Source organism: Anolis carolinensis, unplaced genomic scaffold, assembly GCF_035594765.1.
Source record: "Anolis carolinensis isolate JA03-04 unplaced genomic scaffold, rAnoCar3.1.pri scaffold_13, whole genome shotgun sequence".
In the NCBI taxonomy this organism is placed as follows: Eukaryota; Metazoa; Chordata; class Lepidosauria; order Squamata; family Dactyloidae; genus Anolis; species Anolis carolinensis.
Window position 1 is genome coordinate 3713387 of NW_026943824.1, and position 14181 is coordinate 3727567.

Sequence of the window (14181 nt, forward strand, 5' to 3'; positions counted from 1 at the left end):
TGAGCCTGTTGGAATGTTGAACCTTGAGCCAGTTAGAAGTCAGTTGAGCCTTGAGCCTGTTAGAAGTCAGTTGAGCCTTGAGTCTGTTGGAAGTCTGTTGAGCCTTGAGCCTGTTAGAAGTCAGTTGAGTCTTGAGCCTGTTAGAAGTCAGTTGAGTCTTGAGCCTGTTAGAAGTCAGTTGTGCCTTGAGCCTGTTAGAAGTCAGTTGTGCCTTGAGCCTGTTAGAAGTCTATTGAGCCTTGAGCCTGTTAGTTGAGCCTTGAGCCTGTTAGAAGTCAGTTGAGCCTTGAGTCAGCTTGAGTATAGAAGTCTGTTAGAGTGCAGAAGGCAGTGTTAGTAAAAAAACTATTCAAGTTTGTATTTTCTTTGAAAGTAAACTATTATTAAAGCAATATCATTGTTAAAGGTTATAAGTTTAAGATACAAACTGAAACGCTTTAATGTGGGAACATTTTGCTGCAACAGGCCTAAACCTTTGCTTAACCTGAGTTTCATGAGTATTCACTTCTGTGGAGATTATCGAAAAGCTGCAAATGTTAACAAGGAGATCATTTCACTGTTTTCCTTTTGCAAATAATGCCACGACTCTGAAATCTGGGATCGTATGTTCTGTACTTTATTGAGCTAGCTGGCTGGAGGAGCTTTCAGGTAAATTGGGAACAACTGTCATATATGACTAAGCCCTGAGCTGTCTTTATTTTAAATAATGGTTAATCTGAAAACACCCCCACTCATAGGAAACCTGGCTTCTTTGTCAGCCAATTGTTTGATTTGCAAGCTCAAGTTCACTTACTTAAGGGAATTTATCAAAATTTCTCAAGAATTAATGTCGTTTTCCAGGACAGTTACTCTCATTTTTTGCCAACTGGCCCTTTGTATACATTCATTCATTCTCGATGCTGCAGACAACAAAGGTAGGAGAAGGGAGTGGACATTGCTGGCCGATGTAATAAGCATCTATAATGATATCCTTTGTGATTCAGCTTGGGATACAGATCATTTTGTCCCCGTAGCTTGTTTTCTTGCTTAGCAACACAGCTGTTTTGCCACACTGCAGAGCCAAACCAAGCCATTAGTGGTAATAATCCTCAGTTGAGGGGAAAAAAAGAAAAGTTGATGCCTTTCCAGGTCTGGGTATTCTTTTTATTGTGGTACTAACAATTTCTGCATGTCAGATATTTACATTATGATTTATAACAGTAGCAAAATGACAGTTATGAAGCAGCAATGAAAATAATTTTATGGTTGCGGGTCAGCACAACATGAGGAACTGTATTAAGGGGTTGCGGCATTAGGAAGGTTGAGAACCGCTGCCCTAGACAGAATAGGTCTATGTTGAAAGATACTGGTTGCTTTTGTTGGGAATGGACGAGCCGTTTACTTACCCTCTTTATGAGGTAAATTCCCATTAAAATAGCAGAGTAAAAATATGCAACAGCGGTGAGACTTACTCGCAGTGTGAGTTTCGGAAGGCCTCTTTGTTATCAGGAAGGCAAAGGGATGCAAACTTAGCTTTAAAGTTTAAAAGCATTTATTGATGGATAGAAAAGGGTCGGACCTAACTAGCTAATCTATCCTGTTCTAATACACATAGACGGATTAAAATAACAAAGCTCTAGATAGCTACATCTTGGCTAGTAGAGGACAGAGGTGGTCCTCTCTGGAACAAAGAAGGAAGCTGGAATGGCGACCAAGCCTCATGGGTCTGTTCTTCTCTAGGACCATAAACATGCCAAAGGCCAAATTGGGGAAGTTACGTCAAAGCCCTGGGAGAGATCACATTTCTAGATACATCAAAGGGTGGGTTGACCTAAATAGGACGGGAAGCAGGAAACAGTGGTGAATCCTATCTAGACATGCTTTGGAAACGGGGAAAGGATTCCCTCAATCTAACTCTATCTACTGCCAACTGATTTATTAATGAATTTCACATGCCTTTGTAGTCTGTTCCTTAACTTGTTGGCATTCACAAGTGATTCTCTATCAGAATTAGTAATATTAATATTAGGTTTGTCATTGGAAGAATTGTACTTGCCTTGTGACCCTCTTGTAATTGCCTGAATATGGTTCTGTCCTTACAAATAACAGATAATAATATCTATAGTGAATCATTTGTTTCTTTGAAAGAACAAATATATTGATAGTACTTGGTTTATAATTTTCAGGGACTAGGAACCCTATGAAATTCACGGGGTCACCATAGATTAACAGGGAACTGGAAAGCACATATTATCCACATGGACAGAAATAAAAACAAAATTGTCTGGAACTTTTGGCTAAGAAAAGCTATGTATTCTTATGTATATAATGTGATCCGCCCTGAGTCCCCTTCGGGGTGAGAAGGGCGGAATATAAATACTATAAATAAATCAATAAATAAATAATCATCTATCTGACTACATTTAGACTTGAGTAGTCCAGGATGATTCCCAACAGCTTTCTGGAACCTTTTCCAGTACATAGGCAGCGTTGGCACATCTCTTTATTTTATGCCGCTGTGTTTCCTTTCTCTACATTAAATCCAGCTTAGTTCTCATCTAAACACCCCACCAGGATTTCAGATGGAGATGATTTTGTGGAAGGTCATTTATTACAATTATCGGCCTTTTGACAGATGTAGTCTATTACTGCTGCTGGTTCATTAAAGGTCTTAGTTGGTTATACATATTTCTTTCATTTATGTGAGTGACGGTAATGTGCAAGCAGCTCAATGATGTATATGGAGAGGCTGCGCTTATTTAGTTTCCTGCGCCAATCTTGCATCTAATGTTTTTCATGCCCTTAGCCGGCGGGAGGAAGGAATGTCCTCGTAATCCATCTCGGATGGCTTCTCTGTTCGAAGGACCTGTGGCTAAATAAGAAGGGGCTCTTAAAATATTATTTCCTCCACCGTGCCCTCTTGAACCACTCGGGCGCTTAAGATTACAGATGAGAGATTGGCCGTATCATCTCGGACTCCAGGGCAAGGATGACACTTCTCAATATCCGCCCGTGTGCCCTCTCTCCGAAATACCTTCCAGGAAATAGGAAAATAATAAATTAGGGAAGGAAGGGGAGAGTTTTAGCCCATCATTACCAAGTGCTGCTTCTTGTCTGTTGTCAGGAACATCTTTAGAATAATGGCGTATTCAGCATGTCTTTCTTTGGCAGCTGTATTTGATGGTTTCTGTAAACTTACCTCTAATGAGAACTGGAAAGGTGTTTTGGATTTGTTTACCTCTTAATCTTTAACCAGTAAGATCAATAGTTCCTTTTAATTTACTAAATAAATGGCTCCCTGATTAATTGGGCAACTGTTTTATTTTTAGGTAAATGCTACCACTTGTAGCAATTTCAAATTCTCATTTTTCAGACTCATTTTTCAGTATTTCTCAACCTGGGTGTCGGGACCCTGGAGGGTTGCGAGCGGGGTTTCAGAGGGGTTGCCAAAGACCATCAGAAAACACATACAGTAGAGGCTCATTTATCCAACATTCTGGATTATCCAACGCATTTTTGTAGTCAATGTTTTCAATACATCATGATATTTTGGTGCTAAATTTGTAAATACAGTAATTACAGTAGAGTCTCATTTATCCAACACTCACTTATCCAACATTCTGGATTATCCAACGCATTTTTGTAGTCAATGTTTTCAATACATCATGATATTTTGGTGCTAAATTCGTAAATACAGTAATTACAGTAGTTTCTCATTTATCCAACACTCACTTATCCAACATTCTGGATTATCCAACGCATTTTTGTAGTCAGTGTTTTCAATACATCATGATATTTTGGTGCTAAATTCGTAAATACAGTAATTACTACATAGCATTACTGTGTATTGAACTACTACTTCTGTCAAATTTGTTTTATAACATGATGTTTTGGTGCTTAATTTGTAAAATCATAACCTCATTTGATGTTTAATAGGCTTTTCCTTAATGCCTCCTTATTATCCAACATATTCACTTATCCAACATTCTGCTGGCCCGTTTATGTTGGATAAGTGAGACTCTACTGTAGTTCTGAAGTTCTTAGGAACCGAAATCATTCCAGTATTTTCTGTTGGTCAGGGAAGTTCTGTGTGGAACATTTGGCCCAATTCTATCATCGGTGGGGATTGTAACTACAGCAACTACAACTCCCAAATGTCAAGGTCTATTTTCCCCAAACTCCACCGGTGTTCACATTTGGACATAGTGAGTATTTGTGCCAAGTTTGGTCCAGATCCATCATTGTTTGAGTCCACGGTGCTCTTTGGATGTACGTGAACTACAACTCCCAAACTTAAGTTCAATGCCCACCAAACCCTTCCAGTGTTTCCTGTTGGTCATGGAAGTTCTGTGTGCCAAGTTTGGTTCAATTCCACTGTTCGTGGAGTTGTGACCTACTTTGATTGTAGGTTAACTATAAATCCCAGCAACTACAACTCCCAAATGACAAAATCAATCCCTTCCCAACCCCACCAGTATTTAAGTTTGGGCGTATTTGGTATTTGTGCCAAATATAGTCCAGTGAATAAAAATACATCCTGCATATGAGATATTTACATTGTGATACATAACAGTAGCAACATTTCAGTTACGAAGTAGCAACGAAAATAATGTTATGGTTGGGGGTCACCACAACATGAGCAACCGTATTAAGGCGTCGTGACATTAGGAAGGTTGAGAACCACTGCTCTAGCTTCTTTAGGTTGCTGCTATGAGTTAGAATAATAAAATTGGAAGGGATCTCAGGGGCCATCCAGTCCAATCCCCTGCCATGTAGGAAAAGCATAATCAAAGTACTCTGGACAGATGGCCATCCAACCTCTGTTTAGAAGCCTCCAAAGGAGCTTCCACCAGACTCTGAGGCAGAGAGTTGAACCCATTGCTCCTAGTCTCCAGGGCACCAGAAAACAAGCCTGTTCCTTCTTCCTTATGACATCCTTTCAGATATCATGTCTTCTCTCACCTTTCTCTTCTGAAGTTGAACAGACCCAGTTCTTTCAGTAGCTCCATGGGATCCATGGTCTCCAGACCTTTTGCTCTCTTCTGGACATGCTCCAGCTTAGCGTCAAATGCTCTGGAACATGTCCATACAGCCCAAAAGACTCACAGCAACCCAGTCTGGAACTACTTGCAGAGGCGTAGAGATAGTCTATTTACAGAGGTCTAGAGCTGGTATGTAAAACGGGAACCAAAAGTTAAAATCCAACGAACTGGGAACAGACATTTAGGCAATATCCTTGCAACAGAGTCCCAAGTTCCTGATCCGTTCTGAGGTTGGTGGGCTGGGATTTGTTGGATTATGGTTGTATGTGTATGAAATGTAAATCAAGTGTTTCTGCTGTTTTGCAAGAGTGTGTGTTTCAGTAATGAAACAGTTAACAGCAGGCTAGTTTTGACTGACAGCCTGTTGTGACTGCTGTTGACCTATCAGGCATGATTTCCGGCCTTGGAGGTCAGAACTTCCTGCAGACTGAGGAATGTGTTTTCTTATCTCTGTGTGTGTTGAGCTGTGCTTGCCGAGGCGAGAGGCAAAAGAAGAATGCCAGCTCAGAGCGATGGCTTTTGTAAATATGTATTATAGATATAGAAATAAATGTTTGGACTTCAGACTACGGATGTGTTTGAGTCTGACATTGAAGAGGAATTGGTGTGGCAGACGATTGCAACCAATTCATCAGGGTGCTGGAGAAGATGATCGATGGAGCTTGAAGAAACCCACCCAGACCCCCACGCTGACAGGATTGCCCCTTAGTATCAACTGTCACTTGGGTAGGCTAGTGCTTTATCTTAAGGGCAACTTGGGCAACCAACATGCATCTTTCTGGGCTTGCATTTGAATCATACACCCAATGGGTTCCCATTTGAAGACCTGTACCTGATTGCCATACACAAGCTATAACTCACTTCAACCATTTCTGGAACTCATTGGTTCTTTTACACTTTCGTTCCTCCCTGTAAAAAAAAAAAAATCCTTCCCAAACGGATCTTTTCTCTTTCTTCCTTTTCTTTCCGAGCTCGTGTAGTTACCTGCTTTTTATCTGATTGTGATTCATTGAGAAACAAGCCTAAGCGAGAGAGGGATATTTTTAGAATCGCAAGGGTTGTTGTGTGGGAAGGAGACACCTGACTTGCAATGTGTCTGGCAAAGCTTCTGCAAAAATAAAATCTTTATTACTGTCCGGCCCGAATAGTTCCCGGTGCAATAAAACCCATCGCATTTCCCCTCCTGTGAGGCCTGTGAAATTGTATCCAGAGCACATCCCAAGATTTGATTTAAACAAACGGAAGGGCTTGGAGTCGGAAGACACAAGGGTGTGGAATAAAAATTTAATCTGCATCCCTGATCCTAACTCCTTCTGAGGGCTGGAGAACCAGTATGAACCAGTCGTATTGAAACAGAATGGAATTAACGGAGCAGGCAAACCTCTGTGAGGCATTGACACATATTAATAATATGCATTAACGTGCCTATTTATTGTGCAAGCCTGAAGGGGCCAGCTCGCGACGATAAAGCCACATTGGGTAGCGACAGAAGCCGAGGCTCATTTCTTTGTCTGTTATATAGTTCATTTGGCATCCCTGGTGATGCATATAAATGAAGCGTTCTTATCGCTTGGCCCATAACTCCTCGTTTCTTTCTATGATCTTAAATCTGTTTGTAGCTCAGGGGGCTCCGGCAAATCTCTCCGCTTTCAATTCATGGCCCAAGCTGACCCTGCGTTTCCAGTCGTCTCCGATGGTGATATGTAGACTCTCTCCCCGGCTACCCAGCTACCCATCATTCAAAACCGGTCCCCAAAAAGCTGCATTATCTCATAGCAATGTGGGAGGTTTCTGTAAACAGATACAAATCATTAGTCCATCTGACCGAGCAGTAGATAGAGCTCCAGGCTTTTAGATAGCAGCAGCCTTTCATTGAAAGGCTGATTGAATCTGCGTTGTCGAAGGCTTTCATGGCCGGAATCACTGGGTTGTTGTGAGTTTTCCGAGCTCAACCCCTGAGGATGCCTGCCATAGATGTGGGCGAAACGTCAGGAGATAATGCTTCTGGAACATGGTGAGACAGCCCAGTAAACATACAACAACTCTGTGGTCCTGGCCATGAAAGCCTTCGATAACACAGCCGGTAGGAAGTTTCTAATATACTTCGCAATCTCTGAGGACTCATGCCAGAGATGTGGGCGAAACGTCAGGAGAGAATGCTTCTGCAACATGGCAAGGTTTTCTCCTGTCATTAAGTCATGTCTTACTGCTGACCGAAAGTTTGGTGGTTCGAATCCTAGGAGTAGAGTGAGCTCCCATTGTTAGTCCCAGCTTCTGCCAACCTAGCATTTCGAAAACATGCAAATGTGAGTAGGTCAATAGGTACTGCTCCAGCGAGAAGGTAACAGCACTTCGTAAAGTCATGCGGACCACGTAACCTTGGAGTTGTCTACAGACAATGCCGGCTTAGAGATAGGAGCCCATGATGATGCAGTGGGTTAAAGCCTTCTGACTTGAAGGTTGGGTTGCTGACCTGAAGGCTGCCAGGTTCGAATCCAACCCAGGGAGAGCACTGATGAGCTCCCTCTATCAGCTCCAGCTCCATGCGGGGACATGAGAGAAGCCTCCCACAAGGATGGTAAAAACATTAAAGGTAAAGGTTTCCCCTGATGTTAAGCCCAGTTGTGACCACCTCTGGGGGTTGGTGCTCATCTCCATTTCTAAGCCGAAGAGCTGGCATTGTCCATAGACACCTCCAAGGTCATGTGGCCATAGGCATGACTGCATGGAGCGCCATTACCTTCCTGCCGGAGTGGTACCTATTGATCTACTCACATTTGCATGTTTTCGAACTGCTAGGTTGGAAGGAGCTGGGACTAACAGTGGGCACTCACTCCGCTCCACTCATTTTACCCAGATTTTACCCAACATTTTATCTTTTGTCGAACACAAGTCAAACACTTCCCAAGTGTCTAGGACTGTGTGATGTATTTTCGGATGATGCGTGCAGATCCCAGCAGGGTGGCCTTTTGCAGTTGGCAGATCGTAATTTTGTCAATGTCGATTTCCAAATGCCGGCTGAGATCTTTTGGCACGGCACCCAGTGTGCCCATCACCACCGGGACCACCTGCACTGATTTTTGCCAGAGTCTTTGAAGTTCCATCTTGAGGTCCTGATAGCGGCTGAGTTTTTCCTGTTGTTTTTCATCAATGCGACTGTCACCTGGGATGGCAACATCAATGATCCAAACCTTTTTCTTTTCCACAACTGTGATGTCTGGTGTGTTGTGTTCCAGAACTTTGTCAGTCTGGATTCGGAAGTCCCACAGTATCTTTGTGTGCTCATTTTCCAATACTTTTGCAGGTTTGTGATCCCACCAGTTCTTTGCTGCTGGCAGGTGGTACTTGAGACATAAGTTCCAATGAATCATTTGGGCCACGTAGTTGTGCCTCTGTTTGTAGTCTGTCTGTGCAATTTTCTTACAGCAGCTGAAGAGATGATCAATGGTTTCGTCGGTTTCCTTGCACAGTCTGCATTTTGGGTCAACAGCTGATTTTTTGCTCTTGGCCTGAATTGCCTTTGTTCTGATGTCTTGCTACTGGGCTGCAAGGATCAGGCCTTCTGTCTCCTTCTTCAGGGTCCCATTCGTAAGCCAGAGCCAGGTCTTCTTCTTATCAGCTTTTCCTTCAATTTTGTCAAGGAACTTTCCAATCAATGTTTTGTTGTGCCAGCTGTCAGCTCTAGTTTGTAGTGCAGTTTTCTTGTACTGGTTTTTTGTCTGTTGTGTTTTGAGGAGTTTCTGATTTTTGACTTCAATCAAAGCAGGTTCTTCACATTGCTTTACATATTCTGCCAGGGCATGCTCTTCTTCTTTGACTGCTTGTTTGGCTTGTAAGAGTCCTCTGCCCCCTGATCTTCTAGGCAGATATAGCCGGTCAACATCACTGCGAGGGTGCAGTGAATGATGAATGGTCATGAGTTTTCTTGTTTTTCTGTCCAAATTGTCCAGTTCCGCCTGTGTCCAGTTTATAATGCCAGCAGTATATCTTATGACAGGTATGGCCCAGGTGTTTATGGCCTTGATGGTGTTGCCTCCATTGAGCTTGCTTTTGAGAATTTTTCTGACCCTTTGTGTGTATTCTTTACTGACCACAGTTTTCACATGTTCATGCTTGATGTTGTCCAGCTGTAATATGCCCAGATATTTATAGGCCTCTGGCTGGTGACACTTTATTGTTTGGCCATTAGGCATATTTATGCCATCATTTTCAATGATTTTTCCCTTCTTCAATGCCACTGTCAAACATTTGTCCAAACCAAACTCCATGTTGATATCAGTGCTAAAAATTCAGACAGTGTTGGTCAGAGACTGGATTTCAGTTTCCGTTTTCCCATACAGCTTCAGGTCATCCATGTACATCAAGTGTGAAATTTTGTGAGAATTCTTAGATGTTTGATAGCCGAGATTTGTTTTTTGTAAGATTGTTGACAGAGGGATCATGGCAATAATGAAAAGCAGAGGGGACAATGAATCTCCCTGGAAAATTCCTCTCCTGATGTTGACAAGTCCATAGCTTTCATTTCCAACAAACAGTTCAGTTTTCCAGTGCTCCATCATGTTTTCAATGAAGGTGCCAACGTTTTTACTAATCCCGATGGCGTCCAGTTATTATTATTATTATTATTATTATTATTATTATTATTATTATTATTTGAACCTGGTACCATTCAGTGTGCAAGTTCAGCAGCTCAGCGCTTTAACACACTGAGCCACCGGAGGCTCTATCGTTACAGTCTACTAATCTGGGTTATACTTCAATTACGGATCCACCTAACTAGACTTCATGTCAGAGGAAAACCTTTACCTTATAATGTCTCCTCTCAACCTTCTTTCCACCAAGTTCAGCATCCCCAGCTTCCTCTGCCACTCTTTGTAGGGGTTTGGTCATTTCGGTGGCCCTTCTCTGGACACGTTTCAGAAAAAGGCAACCAAACTGTGTGGCACCAGGATCTGGCCGAGAAAGAGCATGTTGCGCCTTCATGCTGCTCATTGCCGCTTGCTCCCCACTCCCCGCAAAATGCGCCTGATCCCCCGCCGCTCTTTGCGCCTCCGGCCCCGCTTGTGACGGAGCGTTGCCGTCCTTTGCTCAGCTGCCGTCCCGCACCCCTGCACACACAATCAGAAATTCACAATGGAGCTCATCGGTGGAGCCGGCCAGGCAGAGCGAGATTGATTAGAGATTGCGGGCCTCTATTAAGTCCTCATTCTTGTTAATTACACGTTATTTTCTTTTTTTTCATAAATTTTGTTTTCAATTTTCGTGCGCCGCCGTTTCCAAGGCTTTAGTTTCGGCTCAGCTGCGGGAGGCGCATGCCATTTGTGAGCGAGCGTAATGTCTTTCTGCCAAATGAGCTGCATCAGATTTTGCAGGAAAGGTCAACAAACACTCTATGTGTGTGTGTGTCTCTGTGTGTTTTATATAATCTGCCACTCCAAAAAGGAGATCTGGCTTGCCAACCATCTCTTGCGTAGGAGGCAGGTCTAAGCCCTTTATCTTGAACCCTGTCCAATCTCGCATCCCTTCATTTCCATTGCCGATGCGCATCTTATACAGTTTACATCTTTCCCCCCTTTTGCTAAACAATTTCCTTACCTCCTGGTGGAATCTTAAGTGGATTTTTTTTACTCTTTTTAAATTAGTCTGATCTCCTAAAGAATAGCTTAATCTAAAAGAAACCCAACTGGAAGATAATCCTTTTATCACATAGCCCCAGCGGAATAAGAACTGAATGGAGATCGCCGCTCCTCTCGTTGCTTCTCTCGGTATCGACAGGCGTTTTGCCATTTTTAAGGCCCACTTACGTCTTTTGAAGCCTTTGAAATGTTAAGTTTTCGGCAAGTTGGACAAAAGGGATGGGGTGCGTGTTATGGGGATTTGGAACAGAAGCAAATGCTTTTTAAAAATCAGAAATAAATAATTGTTTGCTGGGGGAAGGGTCTGGTGGATGGGTTGTCTGGGGTATTCCATAATTCATTGAGCTCCAGCAGAAAAAGTGTTAGAGTTTGTAATGATGTTCTCAAGTTTGTACATACAGTAGAGTCTCACTTATCCAAGCTAAACGGGCCAGTAGAACCTTGGATAAGCGAATATCTTTGTGACAGCGCGAGTGGCACCATCTATATGTGGATCTGTAAGTTGCAAGATTTGAATTGTTGTATCATGCCCGATTTTGCCTTTTTACCCTGTAAATGTTGTTGGATTGATTGGTTATTTATAGCTGTCAATCAGTGTTGTTTGCACCAGTTATATTGCTCCCTCAGCTCAAGTGTTTGACTCCACCTCTTCCTGGAGTAGGACAGTTTTTCCTTTTTCATTCCACCATCAAGCTTTCTACCAGATGGACGTGTGAGAGAGACTTGGCTCTAAAAGCCCTTGATTAAGTTACCTCTCAGCACCAATTCTGAAGTTCTTACCCTTGAGACTTATTGCTTCATGTTCAGGGCCAACCTGAACGACGTTGAGGAGTCTCAAGCGCCTTCAAATCAGTTCTTTGGCATCAGACTGTGTCTTCAAACATAGGCCATTTGGACTGAGGCTGAGGATTGCTCCGGCATTCACAGCCATTGAGAAAGAGGGACCTGGAAAAGCTTCTCAGCTGCAGAGCTCCTTGGACTTAAGACAACCAAAGACTGTAATGTATACTTTCCTTTACCCCTTTGAAACTTCCAGCTTATTGGGATAACCTTTTGTGAACAATAAAACCAGTTTTGAGTTATCTACAGTCTTTTGGTCCTTGGGAGTTCCAGTTTCCCTAAAGGAGGGCAAGAAGCAATCCCCTGGGAAAGATCTCACATCCATGCCTCTTTCGCTAAGAGTTATAGCCCCAGGCGCGACGGCACAATCTTGGATAATAAGGAGGCATTAAGGAAAAGCCTATTAAACATCAAATTAGGTTATGATTTTACAAATTAAGCACCAAAGCATCATGTTATACAACAAATTTGACAGAAAAAGTAGTTCAATATGCAGTAAAGTTACGTTGTAATTACTGTATTTACAAATTTAGCACCAAAATATCACGATATATTGAAAACATTGACTACAAAATGCCTTGGATAAGCGAGTTTGGATAAGTGAGACTCTACTGTACATGCATCGTGTTACTCTGGGTTTGAATTTTCTTGCAGATGGTTAAAGTTGAAGAGACTGAGGAGCCCAGATTTGAGCCCTTTGGGTATGCATACCTTTTCAGTGTGTGGACATTCACAATGAGTGTTGTCGAACAGACTTTCTAAGTGTTGTCGAAGGCTTTCATGGCTGGAATCGCAGGGTTGTTGTGTGTTTTCCGGGCTGTATGTCTGCTGCCTTTTCTGCAAGCTCCATCCGTCGGAGCCGGCAATGGGAATGGCTATTTTCCTGGCTGGTGCCAAGGTCATTGTTGTCGCGTGCCACCTCGACCAAAAGCCAGGCCTCTCGTGTTGCCCAGCATCTGTCTCTCTTTCTCTCTCATCTCTGCCATCATCATAATTAACCTAATTATAATCCTGCTGTGGCTTTGCCCAGGCCTGGGCTTTTGTTCCCCCTTTTATCTCTTTTTCCACCCTCATTAAAATACCATTATTGAATTTAAATAGACGACGGTGGAGAAAAGGGGACCATTTTGATGGAAGGTGGCTGCGGATGGCTCTTATGCTCTTTCTCAGGAAGGTGTCAACAATGATATATGCTTTGGGGGAAATGTTAAGATAGGATCGTTCTATACAAGGCATGGGCAAACTTCAGCCGTCCAGGTGTTTTGGACTTTAACTCCCACAATTCCTATCAATATTTTAAAAACTCCAAAATCAGAGAATAAGGAGCAACACTCTGAAAACAGAATAATCCCAGGCATGAATCAATCAAGGGCAGCTAACGACTCTGAACAAAGGATTTCCCCAGGCCAGGACATGAAGCTTGCAAGGCCATTTAATGCTAATCAAGGTGATTAATTACAACATTCACACTGGCCTCCAACAGACAAGAGTTATTTCTCCCACTCAGGGTCTGCCGCAGATATATAAATCTTCCTTGTTTAGTTCCTCCATATACCTCTCAACCTCTGAGGATGCCTGCCATGGATGTGGGTGAAACATCAGGAGAGAATGCTTCTGGAACATGGCGAGACAGCCTGGAAAACATACAACAACTCTGTGGCCCTGGCCATGAAAGCCTTCAATAACACAGCCGGTAGGAAGTTTCTGATATACTTCACAACCTCTGAGGACTCATGCCACAGATGTGGGCGAAACGTCAGGAGAGAATGCTTCTGGAACATGACGAGACAGCTTGGAAAACATACAACAACTCTGTGGTCCTGGCCATGAAAGCCTTCGATAACACAGCCGGTAGGAAGTTTCCAATATACTTCACAACCTCTGAGGACGCATGCCACAGATGTGGGCGAAACGTCAGGAGAGAATGCTTCTGGAATATGGCGAGACAGCCTGGAAAACTCACAATGACTGAAATTTTTTTGCAGTTTGATAAAATTTTCCCGTGTTGTCATTATAGAACCAATTAGGAAATGATATTTTTAACATCGGGACAAAAATAGTGTAATCTGCTGTTTGTTGAAGGATGGAGCAATGATGGAGTAACAATGGAGTAGCAATGATGGAGCAGTCAAACCAATTGAGCAATTCTGTGTTTGTGGGAGCAGGATATTAGGACAGTTTGCAGAAACCCAGGATCTTTTCCCCAAAGCCTTTGATGCTGCCACTTTGAATGGCTCTCCATATGAAGCTAGAAAAGCTGTTGCTTGGCCTCCCCGGTGGCTTCCTCATGAAAACGAGTGCTATTAATGCACGCTTTCCCTCTCTTATCATACTGCTTGTTCTCCTTTGATTTCAAGTATCATCTCTTTATTACGAACCAGCAAATATTGTAGATGCTTGGAAGCACATCAGAGGCCTTGTTTGTATGCGCTTGTGTGTCCTGCATGCTCAAGTTCCCCGCTTCTCCCGAACAGGGCGGAAGAGGGATGGGCTTCGTCAGTCGCAATGCACTGCAGATCCATGTATAATGTTCCATATCATTGCGGAGTGCGGATTTACAAATCCTCATATCTTTGATGAAAAGCTGCGTGTGTATTGTGTTTGCACAAAAAGTTGATTTGGAGGAAGAGAAAAAAAAATCATCACAATTTGGCACCACTTGCTCAAATAAAGATTTTACTGTG

At 42.8% G+C, this 14181-nt stretch overlaps 1 protein-coding gene across 2 annotated transcripts in view; it reads left to right on the forward strand.

Moving 5' to 3' along the window:
• mad1l1 (mitotic arrest deficient 1 like 1) overlaps positions 1–14181 on the forward strand; it is a 527237-nt gene that overhangs the window by 340060 nt on the left and 172996 nt on the right. The window lies entirely within an intron of this gene.